The sequence below is a fragment of the Lycorma delicatula genome, chromosome 7 (assembly GCF_047948215.1).
Source record: "Lycorma delicatula isolate Av1 chromosome 7, ASM4794821v1, whole genome shotgun sequence".
NCBI lineage: Eukaryota > Metazoa > Arthropoda > Insecta > Hemiptera > Fulgoridae > Lycorma > Lycorma delicatula.
In genome coordinates this window covers 62,804,344-62,810,681 of record NC_134461.1, presented here as the reverse complement: position 1 = coordinate 62,810,681, position 6,338 = coordinate 62,804,344, and positions in this window count along the sequence as shown.

Below are 6,338 nucleotides of genomic sequence, written 5' to 3'. Positions count from 1 at the left end.
CGTTCGGCACCTACAGCAGAGAGACTACTGCAGAACACTATATCTCACCTTGAAGCTTGGTCCAGGATTACTGGTTTCACATTTTCGTCCGAAAAAAACAAAATGTGTAGTTTTTTCTCGGCTACGAAACCCTTCTATTCCGCAAATTTTTCTGAACGGAGAGACTATTACTATCTCTACTTACGTCAAGTTTTTAGGTTTATTTTTTGATAGCCGTCTTACTTGGGTCAAACATTTAAAAGAATTGAAAACAAAATGTTCCAAAATTCTAGATATGATGCGAGTCCTTACTAACACCAACTGGGGAGCCGATAGATCATGTATGATACGTTTTTACTATTCCTTTGTTCGCTCCCGTTTAGATTATGGTTGTGTGGCCTACTCTTCAGCTGGTCAAACCGTGCTTAAAATGCTGGATAGTGTACATCTTGCTTTCCTTCGGCTTGCCACAGGAGCGTTTAGATCAATTCCTGTCGCAAGCTTACTTGTAGACTGTGGTGAACCATCACTTTGGGATAGACGAGACCAGCTCTTATTATCTTATTTTGCTCGTCTCAGAGGACAGCCAAATCCCCCGGTTCTTGAGTCAGTCTTTAGAAATCCTAATCTAGGAAAGTATGAGGATCATCCACGTCGTACTGCACCTGTAGGTGTCCGTACCTGGCGTCTGCTGCAGCATATAAATGTTGACACACCGTCATTCTTTCCTATGTACCCTTGCTCATATCCTCCATGGAGAATAAACCTCATAAATTTTAATTTTGACCTGACTACATACAATAAACAATCAACATCTATTGTCTTTCAGCAGATGTTTCAGTGTGTTCTCTCCAAGATGAAACCAGATGCGGTTGTATACACTGATGGATCTAAACAAAACGATACAGTTGGGTGTGCTTTTGTTGTCAATGAGAGAACTTATATGTTTGGTCTCCCCGGTATTACGAGTGTGTTTACCGCTGAACTATACGCTATAAATAAGGCTCTAAACATCATTAACCCTAAATATAGAAAAATTCTTATTTGCAGTGACTCGTGTAGTGCACTCCATGCCTTAAAAAATTTTTAAGTAAGTTTTATTCATCTTTTAGAATAGTTTTAAATCCTTTTATTTTTTATATAAAAAATAAAAGATTCCGGGCGATGATAACGCGCAAGCGTTTTTCGCCCTAAAAAAAAAAACAACTTAAAATAATTTCGCCAAAACTGTCAGGCACAAGAGAGAGAATTTTTCTAAGTCCTGCAGATCGTTTTATAGGGGAAACTTTGATTCCCCATAACTTTTGATTGGGTGGGCCTACAGAAGAATCCTCCCGGATCTGGGCGAATTGTGGGTCTGCGCATCTTTTGGAGTCAAAAAATTTTTTTCCAAAATTGGGAATTTTTTCAAAGTCATAACCCCTAGTATTTTGGGAAACTTTAGCTCAAAATAACTTTTGACTGGGTGGGCCTAGACGGGAATCCTCCCGGATCTAGGCGAATTGTGGGTCTGCGCATCTTTTGGCGTCAAAAAAGAATTTTCCAAAATTGGGAATTTTTTCAAAGTCATAACCCCTAGTATTTTGGGAAACTTTAACTCAAAATAACTTTTGACTGGGTGGGCCTAGACCAAAACCCTTTTGGATCTAAGCGAATCAAGACACCTACTTTCGTTTGCCCCAAAAAATTTTTTTTACCAAACTTTTGGGGCAGTGGGTCATTTTGGGACCCCCCCCCCTACGAGTGCGGTGTCGAAACATTAGGAATTTGGCGTAGATTACGCAAAAGAAGCCTCGGACAAGAAAGGCTGGAAAATAGCTGAGTCCAAAGGTGCTAAAAGAGCCAGGGCGGGTTCATCCGAGGAAGAGGAGGTCCCGCCAGTACATCAATTAAAAATTAATTTAAATGTCAGGAAAAGATTTTTGAAAGTGTATGTTTGGAGTTTCGCTTTATATGGAAGTGAAACTTGGACGATAGGAGTATATGAGAAGAAAATATTAGAAGCTTTTGAAATGCGCTGTTGTAGGAGAATGTTAAAAATCTGATGGGTGGATAAAGTGACAAATGAAGAGGTATTGCGGCAAATAGATAAAGAAAGAAGCATTTGGAAAAATATAGTTAGAAGAAGAGACAGACTTATAGGCCACATACTAAGGCATCCTGGAATAGTCACTTTAATATTGGAAGGACAGGTAGAAGGAAAAAATTGTGTAGGCAGGCCACGTTTGGAATATGTAAAACAAATTGTTAGGGATGTAGGATGTAGAGGGTATACTGAAATGAAACGACTAGCACTAGATAGGGAATCTTGGAGAGCTGCATCAAACCAGTCAAATGACTGAAGACAAAAAAAAAATATTACCTGAAAAGCAACATAATTATCAATGAATTTCTGTTTCCTTCTACTTGCAAAAGTAATGATATCACATACCTCACAGTCAGTAGTACAATGACAGTTTCCAGTTTTCAATGATCACTACTTAGTACCATCCTGATCACGTAGTGGAAAACACTCACCATGTGATGATTCTGGTCGCCACACCACCCCCTCCGTATCTAGCCCTGACGGCTTTACTAGAGGTCATCTTCAAAAACCTCAGCAATTGACAAAATTCAGTCTCCCCTCAACCAGGATGTCACCGATGTGAATGCCAAAAACAACATTCCCATTGGTGTACTACTATCTAAGGTGAACTCGTGGAAAACAAAACACATCTCAATTGAAGTCTTCAACAAGACTGAATTACCTAAATATTGAGTAAAGGAACTAAAATCTAACTACCCAAATAGATAAAAGCAAGTTTGACACACAACTATACAACAAAGAAACAAAAGAAGCCCACTCAGGACTCTACAACCCTTCTGCAATTCTTTCTTTAGCAAAGGAAAATCGAAAATTCTTCCACTTAATCATTTTGCCTGGTTTCTCCAATTCTGCTGAATATCCAGTCAACCCAACAAATCACCTCAGTGCACTTCTCATTGTACTTTGAACACTCATACAGAACGTGGAAGGCATCATTTAGTACCCGACACTGCAGGGGAAAAAACTTGAATCACATCAACCTGCCCCTTTAAAACACAGGGTCTGAAAGAAACTGAGTAACATACCTATTTCGGAAAATCCAGGAGGCGCCCAGCAAGCATCTAATATTCAAGAAGAGATCATTGATATACTGCCTGTTTTCAGTCTCATCCCATCTTGCTCGATCTCTTGAATCTTTTCAGAAGTCAACTCACCCAATTTCCTACCAACATATCATTCCTGCTTCTCTGTTCCAAGAATATAAATTGATTTCACATCTGCAATCACCAAGATCGCCTCTAGTGAAATTGGTCGGCAACTACTCGTTATCATCAGAAACAAAAGTCATTGGACACTAAGTAAAATATTCTGATAAATTTTCAATACGGCAGAGTATTGCTGTATGTTATACAGAGTTAAACCCTATAGAGAACATAGAAAAGCAGGGTATAAACCATCCAAAGAAAACTTCGACACATGGAATAAAAAGTATTTTACATACTTCATCATTAAAGGCAGGTGAAGAGGGAGAGTGGTTTCCAAAGGTATGATGTAGCTCACAAAAATGAATTGATTAAAAAATGCACTATAAGAAATTAGGCTTATTTTGTGTCAATTTTCAGTAGAAATTAAGGGGTTAATTAACCCTGCCCTTCTCGTCAGACTCAACTGTTTAGCTATAAGAATGCATAGTACAGGGTCACTCACAAGAACCGGATGTTTTTAAAATAAAAAAAAATTGAATATTTACTTTAAAAAAGTTTTATTGGTACTGAAACACTTGTTAAATCAAAGCATTTGTTACTTACTCATGAACGAAAAATTATGTCCGGCAAGTGATGTCCATTTTGGGCAATACATTGTTGTAGCCTTTCACGGTAACTGGCCTCGATTCTTTGCAGCATGTCTACATCAATCTGGGTGATGTGATGACGATCTTTAGGTCCTCCAATGTACGCGGTTTATTGCCATACACATGCGATTTCAGAAACCCCCACAGAAAAAAGTCGTGAGACCGAGGGGGCCAAGGAATGTCGCCGAATCTGAAAACGATCCGTCCCGGAAACAAGTTACGGAGAACAGCCATCGTTGTCCTCGCTGTGTGCGCTGTAGCTCCATCCTGCTGGAATAACACATTTTGAAAATCAATTCCCCGGTTTAGTAACTCAGGGATGAAAAACGTATTCAACATCGCAATGTAACGATCAGCTGTTACATTTACGGCAGCGTCATTTTCTTCAAAAAAATATGGTCCAATAACACCGACCTTTCGTATTGCTCACCAGACAGTCACCTTTGGGCTATGAAGTGGTCTCTTTCAACTTTCAAAACAGCCAATAAAATAGGTTGTTATTTAAAATAGTGAAATTTGGCATCTCTGTTAAGTTTAGTTTGCCATACCAGTTTACAGTTGGTTTTCAAGGATAACATGTTGCCTAGCAACATGTTCCCCTCCACAAGGATTGTTTGGTGGGTAGTCCCATAAGAGCTATCCACCAAACAACCTATGATGGATGATTAAAAAATAACATTATAGTACAAGATAAATAATAAACCTGCATCTTTTACTTTCTTTTCATGTTTAGCCTCCAGTAACTACTGTTTAGATAATTCTTCAGAGGATGATATGTCTGAGTGTAAATGAAGTGTAGTCTTGTACATTCTCAGTTCAACCGTTCCTGAGATGTGTGGTTAATTGAAACCCAACCACCAAAGAACACCGGTATCCACGATCTAGTATTCAAATCCGTGTAAAAATAACTGGCTTTACTAGGACTTGAATGCTGGAACTCTCGACTTCCAAATCAGCTGATTTGGGAAGATGCGTTCACCACTAGACCAACCCGGTGGGTAATAAACCTGCATCTGGACAGACTAAAATACATTTAATGTTTTTACAAAAAGTATTGTGTGTTTTAAATAAAAATCAACCTTTTTTCTGTAGAACTTTGTTTATTAGATTAAAAAATATTTAACATAGAATTTACATTTGAAAATAAATCGATAATACAACTTTTAAAATAAAATAAATTTATATAAATGTTCATTTAATCCGCTTAAATATTAAAAGTGGATGTTAAAATTTTAACTATACAGATATATAATAAAATCAAACTACATAATTCTAAAATCTTTTAAATTATGAAGAAAATGTTATTTAGTAACATCACATAAAAACTCACAATTTATATCTTATAAACGTATTTCTAAAACTGAAATTCAAATATACTGCACTTTTTATTACAATAAATTATCTCTTCCTCCAAGAAAATTATTTTCTAAAAAATTAAGTACAGATAATATAAAAAAAGATTTTAAATATGTCGTATAAACTTGCGATAGTAAAATTTTAGCAATTTATTTTGAAGAACTATTGAAACTGCAAAATACCAAAGAAAAGCTCAACTGTTTGGAACAAGTAAATAAACTAGAAAACTAAAATCCCTCGAATAAACAAGAAATAAAGAATATTTGGTACTTACGTATTAACGCCACCGCAGCTATAGCTTTATTTAAAAACAAAGTAGTCAATCAGGTTTCGGTGGACAATGGGCCGATATAGAGTTTAACATAGATTCAAAACAGTCTCTTTATTAATTTTAATAAATGGTTATTTATTTTATAAATATAATTTAACCAAGGGAAGCAATTTTAAGCCTCAGATTAATAGTAGAAGGAAGACTAAAGAAAAACAAACCAACATATTTGGCATTTATAGACCTAGAAAAGGCATTCGATAACGTAGACTGGAATAAAATGTTCAGCATTTTAAAAAAATTAGGGTTCAAATACAGAAATAGAAGAACAATTGCTAACATGTACAGGAACCTAACAGCAACAGTAACAATTGAATAACATAAGAAAGAAGCCGTAATAAGAAAGGGAGTCCGACAAGGATGTTCCCTATCTCCGTTACTTTTTAACCTTTACATGGAACTAGCAGTTAATGATGTTAAAGAACAATTTAGATTCGAAGTATCAGTACAAGGTGAAAAGATAAAGATGCTACGATTTGCCGATGATATAGTAATTCTAGCCGAGAGTAAAAAGGATTTAGAAGAAACAATGAACGGCATAGATGAAGTCCTACGCAAGAACTATCGCATGAAAATAAACAAGAACAGAACAAAAGTAATGAAATCTAGTAGAAATAACAAAGATGGACCACTGAATGTGAAAATAGGAGGAGAAAAGATTATGGAGGTAGAAGAATTTTGTTATTTGGGAAGTAGAATTACTAAAGATGGACGAAGCAGTTGTGATATAAAATGCCGAATAGCACAAGCTAAACGAGACTTCAGTAAGAAATATAATTTGTTTACATCAAAAATTA